The sequence below is a fragment of the Notolepis coatsorum genome (assembly GCF_963971535.1).
Source record: "Notolepis coatsorum genome assembly, chromosome: 2".
Lineage (NCBI taxonomy): Eukaryota > Metazoa > Chordata > Actinopteri > Aulopiformes > Paralepididae > Notolepis > Notolepis coatsorum.
The window spans coordinates 153773181-153796127 of NC_140166.1; positions in this window are offsets into that span (position 1 = coordinate 153773181).

Consider the following 22947-nt stretch of genomic DNA (forward strand, 5'->3'; position numbering starts at 1 on the left):
CAGTTTCTACGTGGACAACTGTTTACATAGCGTTTCGACTCAAGAAGAAGCCGAGGTTCTCCTACTCAAGCTACGCGCCTCCCTGATCAAAGGCGGCTTTGATCTCAGGCAGTGGGCCAGCAGTGACCCGCACGTATTGTGCAGCCTCTCCCCCGCGGACAAGGCTGCCAGCAGCGAGACCTGGATGGCGACCATCACAGGAGAAGCCCAAGAAATGACACTAGGACTAGTCTGGCGCTTCAAAACAGACTCGCTCCACTATAGACACAAACCCCTGACCACGGAGCAGGGAAGGTCGACGGCGATACCGACCACCAGACGGAGTGTGTACAGAACACTCGCCAGACAATATGACCCGTTGGGATGTATTCTACGTTACACCACCAGGGCAAAGATGATTGTACGAGCACTATGGGACAAGGACCAGGGCTGGGACGACCCAATACCCGCACCCCTTGCCTCCACATGGAGAGAGTGGGAGACGGAACTCCGCTCACTCCCAGGCGTCAATATACGCCGCAGCCACTTCCCACCCACAGTGAGGCCAGAGACATGCAAGATGGATCTACACGTCTTCAGTGACGCCTCCGAAGTAGCCTATGGATCGGTGGCCTACTTGCGTGCCCAAGAGAAGGGAGGAGAGATACACACTGCTTTCATCCTGGCTCGCTCAAGAATAGCCCCACGAAAGCAACAATCTATCCCGCGTCTAGAGCTCTGCGCAGCCCTAGCAGGAGCGCATCTAGCCACGTTAATCCAACGTGAACTCACCATTCCGGTGCACAGAACAATCTTGTGGTCAGATTCCACGACAGTACTCACATGGATCAAGTCTGATTCATGCAGATACAAAGTCTTCGTGGGAGTCAGAGTCACCGAGATTCAAGAGTTAACAGAAACAGCGAGCTGGCGGTATGTGGACACCAAACACAACCCAGCTGACGTCATCACCCGGGGAATGTCCCTAGATGACCTCACCCGTCGCAACATCTACAGTGACGGACCAGAGTTCCTCAAGCTCCCGGAAGAAGAGTGGCCTACGCCCACCCCACGGGAAGCGAGTAAAGAGGAGGCTGAGAACAAGAAACCTATGTTCTGTGGACTGAGCACAGTCGCCTCCACAGACCCCAACATAGATGATTGCATTACCCTACAGAGTGCGCAGCTAAAGACATTCCTGTGGCACCACCCAGAGATTCAGCCCACTGCCGACATTTCAGCAGCTGACTACGAAGAAGCAGAACTTCTTCTACTACAACGAGCCCAGAGAGACTCGTTCCCCGACAAGCTAGACTGTCTACAGGGAGGAAAGCCCGTCCCATCAGACAGCAGATTGCTCCACCTGGCACCCGAGAGCGACGCCCATAATCTCATCAGAGTGGGTGGTCGTCTGCGGAGAGCCCCCGATCTACCGGATGACGTTAAGTACCCGATAGTCTTGAACAGCCGACACAAGGTCACAGAGCTGATCATGAAGAAATACGACGAGGATGTACACCACGCAGGAGCAGAGAGAGTCTTCGCGGAGATCAGACGTCGCTATTGGATACTTCAAGGAAGAGAAGCAGTGCGACGCTTCCAGCGAACCTGTCTAGACTGCCGAAAGTGGCGCGCGCAGCCCAGCATACCCCGGATGGCTGACCTACCTCCCTGTCGCCTCCGACTCGGCGACAAGCCATTCCACTCCACAGGCATGGACTGTTTTGGCCCGTTGTATATAAAGAAAGGAAGAGGAACCGAGAAGCGGTGGGGTATTGTATTCAAATGCATGACCACCAGAGCGATACATATCGAACTCCTTCCAACCATGAGCACAGACTCATTCCTTATGGCCTTCCGAAGATTCACATCACGGAAAGGAAAACCGTCTACATTGTTGTCTGATCACGGGACAAACTTCAAAGGCGGAGAAAGAGAGCTGAGAGAGAGCTTCCAAGCTATGGGCCCAGAACTTAAGACCCACCTCGCTCCATCCCAGATTGACTTCCAGTTTAATCCCCCGAACGCACCCCACTTCGGTGGAACCTGGGAACGAGAAGTACGTTCTATAAAGACAGCCCTGTACGCCGTGCTTGGGGCCCAGACTGTAGCGGAAGAAGTCTTAATGACAGTCCTCACGGAGATCGAGGGAGTATTGAACTCCAAGCCCCTCGGCTACGTCTCCAGTGATATAGCAGATGTCGACCCAGTCACCCCCAACACACTCTTGATGGGGCGGCTGGACCCCGCGCTACCCCAGACCATGTACAGGCCTGAAGAAGCGAACGGCCGAAGAATGTGGAGGTACAGTCAAGTACTAGCTGACAAGTTTTGTAACAGCTTTCTACTCCACTACCTACCGTCTCTACAGACCCGCCAGAAGTGGGTAAAAGAGAGAGACAATTTGACAGAAGGAACAGTCGTCATGATTATCGACCAGTCACTACCCAGAGCTATGTGGCCGGCTGGCCGCGTAAGCAAAGTGATCACCGGTGCCGATGGCAAGGTCCGAGCAGCTGAGGTGCTCGTCCAAGGGCGAACTTACACACGACCCGTGGCGAGGCTAATAGAACTGCCCAGACTCCCAGACACTATCGATGACGACCATGACCCCATGACTTTGTGAGTTGACTGACCCTTACAGCGGACCTTGAGTGGTAGACAGTGCGGTTAATCTGTCTCTGGTTAGCTAATTAGGTGGGACTAATTAGGGGGCGGCTGTTGTGAAGGATCAGATTAAACCGAATATATATATTTATTTATGGATATATATTTAATAGTATTTGTATATCGTTTGATATTCCTTGTATATTCCTTGTACATATACACTGAATATCCCTTTAGTCTACTAACAGCCCATAATAGTTTCATTCTCTCATTGGACAAGAACCTGGCGCCAGCAGCCAAGCCCCTTGGTTCAAGTTCAATCGTGCCGACGAACATGTCGTTACTAGCCCGGTTCCGCGTAGGAATACGTCTGGCGAAATACGAATGGTACTATTTGTTCACAGCGCATATATATATGGCGCAAGTAAAGTAGAACTTTCTTTTAGTCCCTTAGCCCTTAGTTCTTTACCCTCCAACCTAGTGGCAAGACGTTAAGCCTCACCCACGATACACGTGTGGTGCAGTATGGTCAACTTGGCCTCAGAATGGCATTGAGACATCGTGCGGATTAATAGTTGAATTGTCATAGTTTGGCACTATACCGTCGAGTGGGACGTATTTCTATTAAGTTAATAATAGTCTATTATGTATGGTGCATCGTTCGGTTAGAGTTATAAAGTGAGCAGTACCCCCATCGTTTCCTCGCGTTATCTAGAGTCTTAACCAGGCTGGGCAGACCACGTGTGGTGCCTTCATCCGAGGAGTTCTGGGCTAGGACGAGTGGACCTGCACATTGGATTACCTTACCCGGACGACGGCGAGCCCTACACGGCTTGGATTATCTACTTGCTTTGGGTGCTTTGATTATGCCATGGATAACAGCCAACACTGGTGAGTGTTGGAACTACCCCCCGAGAGGAGTCCAGGTGAGACGGCGCTCTACCCCGAGTGAGGTCGCCTCACGTCTCTTCGTTGTGGACCGGCAGCTACCGTCTACAAGAGGGCCCAACGGTATTCATCTGTGGACCAAGGTTCTGTGGGCACCGTGTTCAGCACTCTGAATTCTCCCAAGAAATCGTTGGACAGATGGGATATCGCCAGCGGCTCTCCTAACCCCCCCCCCCCCCCCCCTACTGACTTACAACCAGCGGGACCCCCTTTAGTGTATCCAGCTATAATCATTAAGTACCATCGCTATAGTTCCCTAAAGAACCAGGTTGTAAACTTGCTTCCTGCGTAACCAGAGATTGGACATTCAATGTTGATTTGCCTACGAATACTCATTTGCCTTACAAGTGCATTCAAATCATAAATGTCATTAAGTGAACGTTGTATATACCCTTTGCTATATATTAAATATTCGACTTATACATTTGTGTGGACTTGGTTTCATGGTGGGAAAGTGTTCATCATATCTATATCATGTACTGTGTGGCCAGTAGTTAAAGTACATAAAGCGGTAGTGGTTTAATGATACCATACTTATCAATACAGTCAGGGAATTGTACCCCTCAGTTACAAATACCTTCATGTTACAAAAAATATATACAAAGCCACTTGTATTTGTCAATGAATGATGCCTGAAAAAATAAACATTTAAAAAAAAAAAGCTATAAGTGGCCGCGATGTCACTTTATTATTGATTTAGGGGAGTGGGCGGGGCCCCATGGTCCGACCTTGCGGGGGAGCCCCGAAATATTGCGCAACGCCACTGGCTCAGGTTGGGATTCCTTTCCACCCTGTTCCCTTTAGGGAAGGGGGGTTTATGTATAATTGCATACACTTCTCAGTGAATCATCAATGTCATGCTCAGGTTGGGATTCCTTTCCACCCTGTCCCCTTTAGGGGAGGAAGGTTTATGTATAATTGCATACGCTTCTCAGTGAATCGTCAATATGAGCCCATGACAAAAGCGCTATAATAGTATACCACCAATAAGGTGTCTAATCTCATCAGGTCACAGTTTAATTTAAACTTGGTTATCAGGGCACAAAAATGACTAATAGAAACCGGGAAGATCTCATCGTCGCTGTTGTAAACATGTCAAGGTTTGTTGGCAAGTTGTCAAGCATTTGATGAATAAAATGTTCCTTAATTTGTGAGCACCAATGAATCAAAAAAATTATAAACTGAACTCTTGTATGCTGTCACTGATGAGCAATTGACTGATTACTGGCAAAGCACTTTTTCATGTCAGCTTAACTACAACTACACCTTTCTTATTCAGATTTAAACCCATAAAACATGCTATCAAGCAGCGGAATAAATAGATTGCAGTGCTTTTATTAGTAGTACTATTCATTGCTAAGAATAGCAAATTGATCTAATAATTCATAATTATATACACTACTACTACTACTACTACTACTACTACTACTACTACTACTACTACTACTACTACTACTACTACTACTACTACTACTACTACTACTACTACTACTACTACTACTAGTAATGATAATAATAATAATAATAATAATAATAATAATAATAATAATAATAATAATAATAATAATAATAATAATAATAATAATAATAATAATAATAATAATAATAATAATAATACTAATACTAATACTAATAATAATAATAATAATAATAATAATAATAATAATAATAATAATAATAATAATAATAATAGTAATAGTGATAGTGATAATAATAATAATAATAATAATAATAATAATAATAATAATAATAATAATAATAATAATAATAATAATAATAATAATAATAATAATAATAATAATAATAATAATAATAATAATAATAATGATGTATTCGGTTTCATAAAAGCATATTCCCCACATTTTCGCAATAAAATGCAAAATATATAGCCGTATGCTGCCTTAACACTATGGTCGCCAAAAACGCCATAGCACGTCTTTCCCCGCCATGCTCATTCTGCCAAAGACGCCGTACCACGTCTTTGATATCAATATTTCAAAAATCTGTGATCGAAATCATATTTCTCCCCCCGAGACTTGAGATCTACTGTTGAGCCCCTCTCAAATCTCCAACGGTTCAAGAGCGCCATCTGGTGGCCGATCGGTGGATCGCCCAGAGCGGAAACAGGAAATGGAAGCTGGTGCTCATTTCAATTCGGTCCGATCACTCGGTAATAGTCCCAGGACTCGAGCTAGACACAACGGATAGCAATCCGTTACCAATAACTCGATAAACAACATGATTTGGACGTATATACTATTATACAACCTGGAAATGGATCGCATATTTCTACATCCCATAATAGGAATATTTCTGTTCCACGCTCATCGGCCAAACGCTATGAGGAAGCTACGGTAAGATTCAGCGTTATTTTTTAACGTGTTCGATACTAACTGCTCTAATGATCATATCACCCACACTAGATGAATCATCTAACGTTGGCCACGGAATTATATAACGACCCCCCCCCCCCCCCCCATCCGGTCAACATCAGATGATCAGTAGTAACTTCTAGAAGCACGTCCATTTGAAATTTTTTATCTCGCGCAGATTCCTATCAAACTGTATTTGATCATCAATATAATGCATTTGGGGCTATAAATCACGTTCTGGAGAAAGCTGCAGAAAACGATAAAAACATACTTATACTTTAGACCGTATTTTAGTATGAATATGTGAATGAAAAAGTATAACGTTGCTACACCCTGAACAATAGATACTTATAGTAATGTCATAGTAATGTCAATTTATCAATACAATTTAAAAAGTTATAGCCCTGCAAAGAAGGTAAACATCCCCATAGTTAAATAGAGCTGGCGGAGGATGGTATATTAAGAATATAAGCCTGGCGACCAAAGTGTTAAGAAAGGGTCCCTGACGCAGATCCATTCTTCAAGCAGTCCTTCACAAAGAAAAGCCAATAGCAGGCTTCAGCACACTGTATTGCGCACAATAATTAGACCCCATAGGACCACTTCTCATTGTGTAACATGTTGCATAGTCTTCAAATGTAACATTAAGACAAATCATAGTCTAAATCGGTGTTTCTCAACTGGTGGGTCGCGACCCAAAAGTGGGTCGCGGGGCCATTTTGAGTGGGTCGCGGATGTGTGTGTAAAAAAAAAAAAAAAAAAAAAAGTAAAAAGATTTTTTTTTTTTTTTTTTTTTTACTTTTTTTTCTTCCACTACCTATCTTTGTGAAAGTGGCTTCTCAGCTCTGGTCCAGCTGAAGACAAAGCGGAGGAACAGATTGGACATTGAGCATGACCTCAGAGTTGCTTTGTCTACCATCACCCCAGACTTTGAGACTCTTGTCAGGAGCAAACATCACCCCCAGTTATCCCATTAGTTCCCTGCATGTTAAGCTAAGAAGTCTGCTAAGAAGGATATATTATTTATTATTATTATTATTATTTTATTTCATTGTGTTTTTAGCCCTTAGTTGCACTTTTGTTGCAACCCCAGTTATCCCATTAGTTCCCCCAAACGTAGGTCTGTTATGTTAAGCTAAGAAATCTGCTAAGAAGCATAATTATTTATTATTATTATTTAATTTCATTGGGTTTTTAGCCCTAGTTGCACTTTTGTTGCAACCCCAGTTATCCCATTAGTTCCCCCAAACGTAGGTCTGTTATGTTAAGCTAAGAAATCTGCTAAGAAGCATATTATTTATTATTATTTTATTTCATTGGGTTTTAGCCCTAGTTGCACTTTTGTTGCAAACTCAGTTATCCCATTAGTTCCCCCAAATTTAGGTCTGTTATGTTAAGCTAAGAAATCTGCTAAGAACCATATATTATTTATTATTCTTTTATTTCATTGGGTTTTTAGCAATAGTTGCACTTTTGTTGCACTTTATTGTGTTTATTTCATGTTTTGAAAGATTGCGTATTACTGCAAATATTTTTTCTTTTACATAAATCATAGTGGTTAAAAATGTTGGGTCGCGACTTAATGACTAAGGAAAATGTTGGGTCCCGAGGCTAGACCAGTTGAGAACCACTGGTCTAAATGGTCTTCAGAGGCTGCAGTTTAGGGCATCATTGAATCTGCATGAAAATGTGTCTCGTTTAAAACAGAATAGCAAGCATTGTCTTCCTTGTACTTCTTCTTTCATTATCATCATCATCATCTTCTTGAGGGAAACACAATGGGCAGTATCATCATGGTACTGTACATGAGGGACCTAGAGCTGGAAAAATAATCCATGTCTGCTGGTATACTGTATAATACTACTGTATATACCCAATTAGCAGTAGTGGAAAGTAAACGAGTATGCTTCCCCACGGCGAGTGCAGGACTGCCTCTGTGGGCTATTCTTTGCTAATTGTGATCACTCACTCACTCACTCACTCACTCACTCACTCACTCACTCACTCACTCACTCACTCACTCACTCACTCACTCACTCACTCACTCACTTTAGTCAAATGCATGCAGAGAACATGCTTCCAGCTACTTTCACTTGCGCTGGCACAGCGCTAAGATAGTGTGGAGAGAGGCCTGGCTATGCCAGACTAAGCGGCGCCTTTTCTCTGTATCTCCATAAATCGCCCTTGGAACTGCATTATCCTGCTTTCAATTGCAAGATATATAACAAAACAAAATCTGCCCCAGCTGCCAAAAAACACTCTGGCGTGCACGTGTGAATGCGCATGTACAGGATGTGCACGGATCGGCATATTGCCAGAGAGGCAGCTTCTTTAAAATAACAAACTTTTTCTTTTGCTATAGGGAGGTGTAGTCTGACGTCACTTTATTTTCCCGTGCGGTCCACCCGTATAGCGATTTATCATTGGGAAAATGTATTATCGGCTATTGTAATAATGCTGCCTCATGAACATTGGCAAGCTTTCCATTTTTGCACAAAATGAGTTCCCTTCTATCACTAACATTATTGTTTAAGCATTTTTGGTTGAAATACAGTCAGTTATAAGGTTTTTGACGTCAGTCAGCAGCGCCAAAGTGAGTGTAGTTCCTCAGTGAACGAAAACATAAATGTTGTTATTTTGCTACTTTTAGGATTAATTACGAATTTCTTCATGTTGAGCTATAGATTGTGGATGAATACACACAGAAAGGTACACCATGACAATGTTCATGCTTTATTTGTTTTAAACGAGACGATTTATAAATGGGTCCATTGGAAATACATGGTAATTTCAAGGAGGGTGGACCGCATAGGAAACACCAATGACGTAACCACTACACCTCCCTATTCGTGTGCATCCGTGAGAAGCTACTCATGTTTATTTTTAATTTTTTTATGTTATGTTTTTTGTAGATTTTTATTGGCTTTATTGGACAAGCCCGGCAGAGAGGAAGAAAGGAAGGAGATATGGGGCAGTGGCGTCCTTTCAGTAAAAGGCAAGGTATGGCGAGGAGGGGGGGGGGGGGGGGGGTTAAAGGGGGTGTGTTCAACAGAATGTAGTATCAAAAACACATTCACAAAAAGTATGGGTTACTGAATGCTGAACTGCACTATTATAATCACTAAGCCAGACCTTACCTGTGTCCCTGTATCACTTGTCTCTGCTGCCCTTTGATTAAAAAACGTCCCTATGTCCATTTTCCTTTTTTTTTCGCATATTTCCGTTAGTCACAGTAAAAGTCACCTAGTAAAAGTGAGATAATTGACAATATCAAAACATGCTAGGGCTGTACCGAATAGTTCGAAGCTTCGTTCATAATGTTGACATTCAAATTCTAAATCAACATAGAAAATTCTAAAAAAAAAAATCTTTTATTTTATTTTTTTACATTTTTATTTGCCAATGTATGGCGAGTGCCATACCTTGCCATACCAAATGGACACCCCTGATATGGGGGAAGACATGCGGCAAAGGTCGCCGGGTCTGAGAGTCTAACCCGGGATGGCTGCGTTGCACCACAGTGCGTTACGTGGTGCGCCACCCTGGCACCCCGCTACTCATGTTTCTTCAACCGTAGAGCAAGTTAATTTCCTGTTAACATGGATACCTTTGTGTATTTCCCAGTCTGTGTATGTAAAACAAATTGATGAGCCACAAGGTGCAACGACCTTGGTTCTCTGAATAGCACCTGTACTAAGTCTTATAATTGCGCTCTAGGGATTGTTGGTGTCCCAGTAAAGACGCTGCTACGTTGGAGAAATATTTAGACTAGAAAATAGAATATGAAAATTTTTATTGTCATTGTACAGGATACAATGAAATTAGGAGTGCTACTATTGATCAGTGCAGTTAAAAACAAAGTAAACAGGACAACTACAATACATATTCATCCCTCCATGCTAGGCATATCATTCACTCCATGCTACGCACATCATTCACTCCATGCTACACATATCATTCACTCCATGCTACAGATATCATTCACTCCATACTACACATATCATTCACTCCATGCTACATATCATTCACTCCACTCCATGCTACAGATATCATTCACTCCATACTACGCACATCATTCACTCCATGCTACATATCATTCACTCCACTTCATGCTACACATATCATTCACTCCATACTACACATATAATTCACTCCATACTACACATATCATTAACTCCATACTACACATCATTCACTCCATACTACACATATAATTCACTCAATACTACACATATCATTCACTCCATACTACACATATCACTCACACAGTAGCCATACTTCCTCACAATACACATTGTCATTGCTAAAAGTAATTAAAAGTGCAGGTCAGTATAAAACAGTGCATAGACAGATATAAAACGTACAGATGATATCAATATCAATATATATATTATATTATTAATATTTAGCCCATTTCTCAGTAAGCTAGTTGTCATATTTGGTATCAATGGTTTCCTTGCATTCTCAAGATTCATGACTTTGTGATAGCATAAAGACTCGGCCCGATACGGCCTTCGAAAGACAGTGATGGCACATGGTTGGGATGATATATGCCGATGATATATGCCGATGATATATTATACCACTTTAGAGGTCAGTGGATCAAGGGTTGAATGCGCCCAAGCAATGAAATAGAAGAAGATCATATAGCATGTGTACTATTACTTGTAATACTTAAGTACATTCAATCTAAAATACGTTCCTACTTTTACTTCTAGGTGCTACACATTCAGTCACTAGATCGCACTAGTCAAACTAGAGCACCGGTACGTCAGACCAAAACAATGGTGTGCTTTGACAGTAGCATTACAGTACTGTATTACAAACTGTCAAACTAGGCGTAGCAGATCAAATATTAATCAATATCCTGCAAATGTATGCCCTATTGCTCTTGTAAAATGTTGTCAGAACCGTAATATAGGTTCAACTTTAGGATGAGAAAGTTGACGATCGAGCGAGCCGCCATCTTCATTTTGAAAACGGCAGCAGAGAAACGGGGAACTCTTAACTACCATTGCGTTTATCCAATCGGGTGCCTTCCGTGTGGGGAAATGGGAAGCATTGAGGGGATACATGCACACAACATGTAAAATACAACATACATTTCTGATCAAAATCTTTCATAATCAATTCAATCAATCAAACAATAATAAATCAGGTATTTTTGGGGGAAAAGCAATACTTTTATTCTACCTTTCTAAAAATCTATAAATATAAACTACACAAGTCAAGTCAAGTCATCTTTATTTTTATAGCACATTTACAAATGACTAAAGCCAAACCAAAGTGCTTCACGGGTAGGCTACATGATAAAAACACATACATTGCAGTAATAAGTAAAATACACTAACATGACAGAAAAGGTATTGTACAATTTAAGAAAACAAGAACAAGGTGCAATATAAAAGAGACAAAAAATTAGATAAAAAGTCCAGAGTAACAGCAAACGTTGTGTGCAAGTGGCAGGCTAACTCTGGTCAAAGGCCAGGGAAAAGAGTTGCGTTTTTAGCAGCGATTTAAAAGCCTCTAGGCCAGGGGTCTGAAACTCGCGGGCCGCTTGACATCAAAGTTTAGTGTTAATGCGGCCTGCGCGCAACTGTTTGCCGAGTCGTTGCGCGAGAGTTGGACGTTTTATTTATTTTATCACTTGTAGACTACCATATCGCAGGCTCATGACAGCAACGTTACGTTAGTGATTTGGTTGAAACGTGATTCCTGAGTGATACCAAGTAAAGTGGACCGCAAATGCATCCTCGCTATCTCCTCTGCAAGCAGTGCTCTGCATGTCCGGCTGGCATGTAGTCTTTTACCAACAAACTTGCAGTTCCGCGTTCGGGTTCTGCGATCTGATTGGCCACTGACGTACGCTCTCTCTACACCCTAACCGCGCGTTACACTAGTTCTGCCTCTAACCTCTAACAGCCTGCAGCCTAGCTGCTATAGCATTATCCAATTCATATCAATCGAAATAACGTATTGTTTTCATCTCTCTATATTAACGTGATTCCATCAACACAACATAAATGTTCAAAACACGACAAGACAGTTTGCATCACTTTCCACGGTTCTCTGCACTTATTCTACCGGTAGTGCGGTAGTTGTTGCCATGGTATTGGGTATTTGGGTGAATACTTCATTAACGGAGAAGAAGAACACTGATAGCGGTGTGTGGACGGTCCTGCGAGCCCCAGGCCACCGTCCCGCGAGCCCAAGGCCACCGCCCCGCGAGCCCCACGGGACGAGACGAGGTCGAATTTTAGGCGCATGGGAAACAAGTCTCGCAGGGCAGTGGCCTGGGGCTCGCAGGCGGTGGCCTGGGGCTCGCGGGACGGTGGTCTGGGGCTCGCGGGACGGTGGCCTGGGGCTCGCGGGACGGTGGCCTGGGCCTCGCGGGACGGTGGCCTGGGGCTCGCAGGACTGTTTTGCTTGTACAGTTGTACAGTGTTCCCCTCCTACCCAACCCCCCCCACCCCACCCACCCAACCACCTCCAATGTACAGCCCCCCCCCACCCAACCCCACCCCACCTACCCAACCTCCCCCAATGTACATTTTTTACCACAAATGTATATGCTCTCTTTTCTGGACTCTTTTTGCTTGGGAGGGGCTGGTGCTCGAGTACACGGCGCTCGTCTCTTCCGAATCTACCGGCAAAAAGTGTACTCTATCCCCGCTGGAAATATGACCAATAACCAGTGCTTACTAACGTTAGCGTCTCGGCTATTTCTGACCGAATGAGTCAATCATTTGTCTACACCAGGACATTATCTTATTCACAAGGACTTTGTGCTGGTTTCCCACGCTGGACTATGGGGTCGAAAACGTATATGAAAAATAGGCAGTTTTCTGAGTTTTTTTGTCATAAAAAGGCAGTTACTATCAAACAAACGGGAATATAAGTGGTTAAAATTCTGAAATATTTGTAATCTTTTATAGATATCTTGAGGTTATGCTCTTAGTGTTAATTGTGAAAAGATATTTTTTTATATTAAAAATTAACAATTGTATGACCTTGAACTTGACGCAACACTTTCCTGCTTAAGCTTATAACTATGCTAAATTTATAAGAAGGCATAATCAATACTCTTATCAACATGCGAGTCAACAAATGCTTGCTTTATGCAGCCATTTAACACAAAAGGATGACCCTCATGCATTGCAAATTTGCATCAAATTCAAAACAGAGTGATGCACCAAAATAACTTAAAAGAAAATAATAATTTAAAACAATGAATAAAGTGTGCATGAAATAATAGGGGAAAGAAAATGTTAGGAACTTGTTACATTCACCCACACAAGGGCTGAGTAATCACACACCCCCCCTCTCTCTCTCACACACTCTCCCAGCTCTCTTTCTCTCTTGCCCCTTCCTCATCTCTCTCACCCCCATCTCTCTCTCTATATCTCACACACACACACACACACACACACACACACACACACACACACACACACACACACACACACACACACACACACACACACACACACACACACACACACACACACACACACACACACACAAACACACACACACACACACACACACTTCAGAAACAAACATAGTATCAATGAGAGTATCAATAATACACCTGAGTGAAGTAAAAGAAAAAAGAAAAAAAAAATTATTATTTAAATCTTGTGTTAATCGTGAGTAAAAAAAATGGTGGCGTTAATAGAATCGGGCGATAACACGTAAATACCGCGTTAACTTTGACAGCCTAATAATGCTAACAGCTAGGCTGCAGGCTGTTAGAGGTTAGAGGCAGAACTAGCATAACGCGCTGTTTGGGCGTAGAGAGAGCGTACATCAGTGGCCAATCAGATCGCAGAACCCGAACGCGGAACTGCAAGTTTGTTGGTAAAAGACTACACGCGTCCGGCTGCACTGCCACTCTGTGTCTGTGTACTCTGCTCTGGTCCAATCACATTCAGTGTCCCGTCAGCGTTTTCCCCCTCACCCACAGTCTGCGAATCAGATGCAGAGTAGGGCGGGTCTTAAAACAGTCCGAGTCAGAGCAGAGTTGACAGCGCATCTACAGTAGCCTCGCTCCCAGTTTTATCTCCATGAGATAAATGTAGCTATTAGCCTAGTTTCGCCAGCAGGCAGAGGCAGCCAGCAGAAAAATATGGCATGTTCAAAGATGGTCAGTAAAAGAAAAGTCGACTGCAATTCAAAGGTGAATGGACTGAAAAATATGCGTTCATCCTGAGTCCCAGCACCTGTGCAGCAATGTGACTAATATGCCAAGAAACGGTAGCTCTTGTGAAGGCTAGCAATTTCAAACGCCACTACGAAACAAAACAGTTATTTTAATGCAACCTTTCCTCAAAATGCAGTGCTAAGAACCACAAAAATAAATGGAATGAAATCATCATATCAAGCTGCAAGCAGAATTATTGTTAAATCTATGTCACAACGAGAAAAAGCAACCAAGTCCTCACTCAGTGGCAAGAAGCCATTCTCTCTCTCTCTGATGCATACATAATAAAATAATGTATGACTGAAGTGATGGAGACCATGTTTGAAGGCAAACAAAAGCAAATCCCCCTCAGATCGCACAGCAACCAGATTTGTGAGGGTTCGGTGTGGGAATAGGAGAGGAGACCCCAAATGCAGGAACACGAGCAGAGAGAGTAAAAGGCAGAGACGACGGGATGAAGATGAACAGGCTTTTACTATACAGTTGCAAGCAACAATGATTACAAATCAAAAACGGTTACTGACAAAAGCAAACTGTGCAACCCGAAAACAATACACAGCAGAGCTGGCAAAAATATGGACTAAGAAGGAGCGGACTCACTGGGAAATACTGGTGACAAGGTGAGTACGTGACCGAACACAACTGTGGTAACAAAACAATGACAAAACAATGCAATGAAAATCAATACAATGGCGCGACAATGAGTGTGAGAAACGAGCAGGTCTAAATAGTGCCCGTGATTACTAATGAATGCCAGCTGGTATAAGGCCAAGACTAATGAACAAAAAGCATTAGTAAAAGAAAACTCACATCATAAATAAAAGCATGTGTAAAGGGAATATCTTAAAGGAAAACATATGTAAAGGGACAGCCCTTATTGAAAACATATGAAAAGATGTTAACACTTTTAAGATGATAACCTTTTAAACACAAGCTAAAACGGGAACACACAACATGAACAGAGGAAACACAGCATTCTTAAAGATTGAGAAGATTGGATCAGTTGTACTTTTTTTTTGAATACTTGAAACCCTTTTTTTGTGGAATATTTGATGCGGCCCAGCCTCACCCAGACTCTACCTCCAGGCCCCCAGGTCAATTGAGTTTGAGACCCCTGCTCTAGGCAGATCTTATGTGGGCCTATTATTGGTGGACAGTGTTTTCAGAGGCAACACATCGTCTCTGCGACGATGACGCACTTCTTCAGTAGCTCGGCAGCTCATTAACTCAGTCACAGTTAGCCGCTCTGTCCCCGGTAGAGGCTCACAGGAAAAGCATCCATGGCAGCGTGTGTCCTTGGTCCCCATTAACATAAGTGTGCATAACATGTGTGAAAACCATGTTTAACAATTGATGACATTTTGTGGCTCTGCACGCAAATCAAACAGCATGTAGACCGGAGACGGGTGCGAGAGACTCTCATGTGATGGAAGAGACCCCCCAGAACAAACAAACGACAACAACAACAACAACAACAGCACAGTCACATAGTCAACTATGGCTCAGAAGTCGACGAGTGGAATAAAACAACAGACATCTGTGGTGGTTGTGGAGAAGCTTACGCAGATAAAGAAGTAATCCTTGTGGCTTTGTAGGGAGTCTCTTGAGGGTCACAATGTCTAAAACATCACAATTCACCGCCAATTAAAATGTCACTACTGACGGACGACAACTTGTAGGAGGGGGAAATACAATAATAAAGCAAGATTGGGTTCTAGAAGAAGGAGATTACTTTATTGTCACACAGGGGAATTGAAATGTGTATTTTTGCATATCCCACACAGTTCTCATATCCCTCCTACTTACACACACACACAGTCCTCATACCCCTCCTAGTTACACATACACACAGTCCTCATATCCCTCCTAGTTACACATACACACAGTCATCATATCCCTCCTAGTTACACACAGTCCTCATATCCCTCCTAGTTACACACAGTCCTCATATCCCTCCTAGTTACACATACACACAGTCCTCATATCCCTCCTAGTTACACACAGTCATCATATCCCTCCTAGTTAAACATACACACAGTCCTCATATCCCTCCTAGTTAAACATACACACAGTCCTCATATCCCTCCTAGTTAAACATACACACAGTCCTCATATCCCTCCTAGTTACACACAGCCCTCATATCCCTCCTAGTTACACACAGTCCTCATATCCCTCCTAGTTACACACAGTCCTCATATCCCTCCTAGTTACACACATTCCTCATATCCCTCCTAGTTACACACAGTCCTCATATCCCTCCTAGTTACACACAGTCCTCATATCCCTCATAGTTAAACATACACACAGTGCCAGGAGAACAGCCTCTCCCTGAACGTCAGCAAAACAAAGGAGATGATTGTGGACTTTAGGAGGTCGGGGGTCATGGACTACAGCCCCCTCAGCATCGACGGGGCACCGGTTGAGAGAGTGAACAGTTTTAAGTACCTCGGAGCCCACATATCCGAGGACTTGACATGGACCACACACATTGACAGTGTTGTGAAGAAGGCACGACAACGCCTCTACTTCCTCAGGCGCCTAAGGAAGTTCCAGGTCAGTCAGAAGATCCTTAAGAACTTCTACTCATGTACAATAGAGAGCATCCTGACTGGCAATATCACCTCCTGGTTTGGGAATAGCACTGCACAAGACCGAAGCAGACTACAGAGAGTGACACGTTCAGCCGAACGCACAATTGGAGGGGGGCTTCCCACCCTCCAGAACATTTACAACAAGCAGTGCAGGGGTAAGGCTAAGAGAATCATCAAGGACTCCAGCCACCAAAACAACTGCCTCTTTGAACTGCTGCGGTCAGGCAAGCGATACCGGAGTCTCATGGCGAGCACAGAAAGACTCATACTTATCTTGTCTAGCACAGTCTCTGGAGCGTACCAGTAAGAAGCATTTTGTATAAAAGTATTCTGTACTTCTGTATGGCAACTATTAAAGAAACTTGAAACTTGAACATACACACAGTCCGCATATCCCTCCTAGTTACACACAGTCATCATATCCCTCCTAGTTAAACACAGTCCTCATATCCCTCCTAGTTACACACAGTCCGCATATCCCTCCTAGTTACACAAAGTCCTCATATCCCTCCTAGTTACACACAGTCCTCATATCCCTCCTAGTTACACACAGTCCTCATATCCCTCCTAGTTACACACAGTCCTCATATCCCTCCTAGTTACACACAGTCCGCATAGTTACACAAAGTCCTCATATCCCTCCTAGTTACACACAGTCCTCATATCCCTCCTAGTTACACACAGTCCTCATATCCCTCCTAGTTACATGCAGTCCTCATATCCCTCCTAGTTACACACAGTCCTCATATCCCTCCTAGTTACACACAGTCCGCATAGTTACACAAAGTCCTCATATCCCTCCTAGTTACACACAGTCCTCATATCCCTCCTAGTTACACACAGTCCTCATATCCCTCTTAGTTACACACAGTCCTCATATCCCTCCTAGTTACACGCAGTCCTCATATCCCTCCTAGTTACACACAGTCCTCATATCCCTCCTAGTTACACACAGTCCTCATATCCCTCCTAGTTACACGCAGTCCTCATATCCCTCCTAGTTACACACAGTCCTCATATCCCTCCTAGTTACACACAGTCCTCATATCCCTCCTAGTTACACACAGTCCTCATATCCCTCCTAGTTACACACAGTCCTCATATCCCTCCTAGTTACACACAGTCTCCCACACATGCAGTTCACCAGGAGTGCAGCGCCCCTGGAGCAGTTTGGGGTTCAGTACCTTGGTCAAGGACACTTAGACGTAATACCAGCCACCCTTCAGTCACCAGCTCACAGCTGGAACACACCCTTCTGTTGGGGCCGGGGATCGAACCGGCAACCTTTCGGTTAACTGTCGGCCTCTTTACCTCTAGGCCATCCTGCCTCTCTTCCGAAAAAGGGTTCTATGTTCCCCTTGATCCCCCTCCTGAATGTATAACCTATATTGCTGCCACACAAAGTTTAACGTTTGAAACATGAAAAACCATTTGAATGCTTCTATAATGTCGCTCAGATTTACTTCAATTTAGTCGTTAATATGCTCGAAAATCAGGGATCTAGCAGCTTTTTGTTCAGGAGGCGGAACATAGAACCCGGGGAACATAGGACCTGGTGAACATAGGAACTGGGGAACATAGAACCTGGTGATAGAATCCTTGTTTTTCAATGTGTATATAATGTAAATATCTGTAGATGACAGCATCTACTCATAGATCTCAGAGGAGGAGGACAACAGAGAGAGAGTGTGTGTTAGCAGCAGACTAATGGCAGCGAGAGAGGATTTGGGCTGTGCCCCAAGGCCGGCAAGCAACAGCTGATAGCCACAGCGTTTTGTTATGGGTAAGCGATGCCGGTAATATCAACATCACCATTGCTATAGTGATTTGGGTCAAAAGTGCCGTTGCCATGGTATCGTGTCACTTAGTAATGAGGAAGAGGGGGCGGGGCCGCCGTTGCTAGGGGAAAGCCGTTATGAGCTGTGAGTTTTTCCGGGGTAAGTTAGAATAGGACACGACACTGAGCCATGTAGACGTGGACACAGAGACCGAGCACTAACTAGAGGGCTCCCCCCTCCTAGGCCTTGAGGAGGCTAGCTTCGGCTAACAGGGAAGGGTTTTGGCTAACGACGAGGCCTCAATCACCATTGGACTAAAAGCAGAAGAGATGGTAGAATAATTCATTTAGGTTTTCTTCAAAGACTGTTCAAGGACATTACAGAATTGGTTACATCTTGTACGAGGCTATGTTTATGAAAATAAACATCATGATCTGAGGAAGTAGATCACGTTGCCAGTGTCATTTCTTCTGATTACGGATGTACTAACAGGGTTGATACAGTGTGAGACAGCTAATGAGACAACCAAGTACAGATGACACAACGCAGAGGAAAGTCACGGAGCAGCAGGTGACGAGTTGATTAAATGATTAAAGGCTGAAAACACTGTAATCTGTCAGTGGGGAATATAGGACCAGGGGAACATAGGACCCGGGTAACAAAAAACCTGGGGTACATAGGAACCGGGGAACATTGGACCCGGGGAACATAGGTACGCCTTCAGGCATCGTGAGACTAAGTTAGTGACTCCAGGGCCCCGTTCCCCGTACCTGGATAACTGAGTTAGCCGGATAACTTTCGGTTAATTCTGACTTAAGCCGGACCTTCCGGCTCCCCGTACCTGGATTTTCCAAATCACCATGACAACAGATCCAAAAGTTTGAGCCTGGTCGAAAGCAGAGTTTAAGTTCAAGTTAGCCTGAACCATCGCCACGCCCCCGCAAAAAAGTGACAGCCCGTTTCCTGAAATTATTCCCACGGTCTACGATCTGCATTATACCATTCTGAATTACGTTTTTGTGCTCCATTCTTCCAGAGGGGGCTTTTGAAATGTAAAATAGACCCAAAATGCTGATACTAAATTCACTTTGTCCTAAATAATGCACGTTATATATACCGTGGCGCTCGCTCGGTGCGATGTACACATTATGACGTGGTTATTTTAATTGTAACTGGGATTAAGATGTCTGATGAGATGCGCTGTTTGACGGATTTGAGAAATTGAATGAGCCGTTGACGTCACATTAATGAATGAGGATAAAGAAATAAAACTTCATTCAAAACAAAGAATATTGTAAACATGGGTCTCTCGTTCATTAATGTATAAACAATGAATTTATCCCATCTGGCACAGTGGCGCAGCGGTAGTGCTCAAGCCTGCCAACCCAGCGACTGGTGTTTGAAACCCCGTGTTTCCAATATAATTTTTTTGAATATAATATTAATGATTATACGCCAAAGTAGCCTGGTTTTAAGTTAAAATATTATAAATCTACATGCATTGAGGATGTCATTCTTTATATAGCTCTCAACGTGCACCAAATTGAATTATTCCTATATTGCAAAAAGAAGGAAAAGACTAGGGTTTCGAACCCCGGTCGTCTGCGTGAAAGTCAAAAGAACAACCCGTTAGACCACAGTGGAGATAAGATAAAGATCGACTATACATCAATCAATGGGTAAGAGAGCCGTATCGTAATTCTGTATAACAGTTTAACTAATTATCTTCGCTAGCAAGATCTCATTTGATTATTCAATCCAGCAGGCAAGTTTAAAGAAATATAATCTGATTGATTGAGGTAATGAGGGACTTAAAATTAGCCTATAGATAACGCATTTAACTTGTCGGCGAGGCGATTGAGCCGTATCGCAATCTGTCAATAAAGTTTTAAATCAATTAATCAATCAATGCCGTTAGAGAATCAGGATCTCTGCCATCGATACGTGCTGGCTTTTCACCTGAAGCGGCCGCGCGCACTTAGCCTGGGTCTCAAGTCTGAATCGAGTTAACGAGACTGAATCCACCTTCGAGGAACAGGAAAATCCCGGCTTCAAACATCGGGTTAACTGAATCTGGATAATGACATCTTGATCGACTTAGTTGAACCAGGTACGAGAAACAGGGCCCAGCACCGGGGCATTCCAGTATTTACATGTTGATGCAACAATATACATTTTACCTGTTTAATCTGTTTTTATCTTCCCTTCCCTTTCATCCTCTCAGGGCTAAACTCGTACACTTTTACATCACATCGTTATGTTGGATGGAGCTGCTCTGCTGAGACACAATTAACCCTTTCACTGTGACAATACACAGAAGGTTAACCCTTTCACTGCCACATAACATCAGGTTAACCCTTTCACTGCCACACTACAGACGATTAACCCTTTACTATCACACTACCGACGGTAACCGTCGGTAGTGTGATAGTAAATGGTTAACCTTCTGTAGTGTGGCAGTGCAAGGGTTAAGTCAATTAAGTAACAATCAACAGGAAGAGTGCAGCATTGCCATTCAGTCAGTCAACCAACCAATTTACCAACCCACCAACCAATCAGTCAATCAATTGATCTGAAGGTACTTATGACTTCACCCGCCGTGCTCCAGTGCTCCTCTTCACTGTGAGAAATAAAGACAAGCCACAACACTAGAAGATTCCGTCCGCCGTTGGTTGAATTCATTGCGGATCACCGTGGCTGCTTTTTGGCAGATGACCAACGGTCCCTCTGAAGGTTCTTTTGTATTCTAGAAATCAATTTGGCAGGTGAATGAATGACGGTTGCCAAAGCATTTTAGCATCCAACAGTCACTGTGATTGGATTGAAGAGGGAGAAGAAGAAGAAAGAAAAAAACCTGTGTCCTGCCATATTCCTTCTCTTATGGAATTGGAGTTCTGGTGCCGTTGATCTATTAAGAGTCTAGGTTCTACCGCAGTGACCCGGTTGCAGGCAGGGAGAGCGGCTCAGAGAGCAGGAGAGAGACTTTATGAAAACACACTTCTTCAATCACTATCTGAAATGGAGAATAAAACAACAACAAAACAACAACAACACTAACCTTCTTACCGTCTTCTACTATCATGCACTTTGCCACTAAAGTATCTTCCTTGTCTAGATTACTACCTACTATATGAATATGTCTATACTGCTATATGCACTCAACACTGTAGCACCCAGAAGTCTTAGTTCATCACGTCACATCACCGGCTAACAGTGATACACGGAACATAAACCGTGACGAAGGGGGAGACATATGATGGCTAGAGAGAGAGAGAGAGAGAGAGAGGGAGAGATGGGGGAGAGGGGGGAGATAGAAAGGGAGAGAGAGGGAGGGGAAGAGAGAGAGATGGGGAGAGATATGGGGAGAGAGGGAGAGAGAGAGAGAGAGAGATAGGGGGAGAGAGGGAGATAGATAGAGAGAGAGGGAGAGAGAGAGAGGGAGGGGGGAGAGAGAGGGAGGGGAAGAGAGAGAGAGAAAGAGAGGGGGAGAGGGATAGAGAGAGAGAGGGAGGGAAAGAGAGAGGGGGAGATAGAGAGAGAGAGAGAGATTGAGAGGGAGGGATATAGAGAGAAGGAGGGAGGGGAAGATAGAGAGAGGGAGGGAGAGAGGGGAAGAGAGATATGAGGTATATTGTTTGGGTGGAGAGCAGAATCAAAGCAGTATCTGCCATAGGTCATCACACGCACGTCTGATAACATGGTGTCATGCCGTCTCTACCTGCCAAGACGATGGGCTTTGGACAGGCCCAGGCGTTTCTCTTGATCCAGACAAGTGCTCTAACACTTCTAACGCTCAGGAAATCTGCATTCAGTGTCCAGTACAGCAGGGTTGATTTTCAAAGCTGTAAATGAGATGCCATGCCAAGAAAATAAGTGTATTGGCAGCTCAACAGCACAATTGTGCTCAAGGGCACAGGGGTTATTGAGTCTACTTTTCTCACATTATTACATTAATAAGGTGCTGCACAGCTCCATGAATAAAACACCATTCATCAGAGGCACCATGCCGGCCCACATATCATGTGCACATATAACTGATTCGAGTATCCGACACAGCGGATTGCTTTGCTCTCCCTCAAGAGTACAAACAGCCATTTGTATTTATCTGCCCTTTCTCCCGCGGACACTTCACTGTTCATATTATATCCTTATCGTTTGGTCAGAGAGGGAATACGGATGACTGCGTCTGAACACAAATAACCAAGTTTATGTTTGTCCTGAGATTCGCCGGTCGAGGCTACGGTACTGTGTGTACTGTCTGCACTTATGTGCTGTAGTGTATAGAGGTGGGAGGGAGGGGGGGGGGGGGGGGGGGGTAATAATTGAGGAATGTAGTTATTCTGCCTGAGACTTGGAAATAGAAGAAGTGGTGTTGGTACAGTATGTCGTATGGTAGAAAAAGAAGAGGAAGAAGAAAGAAGTGGAACAGTGTTGTCTGGATGAACAGTGTTGTCTGTTTTCACCCTTA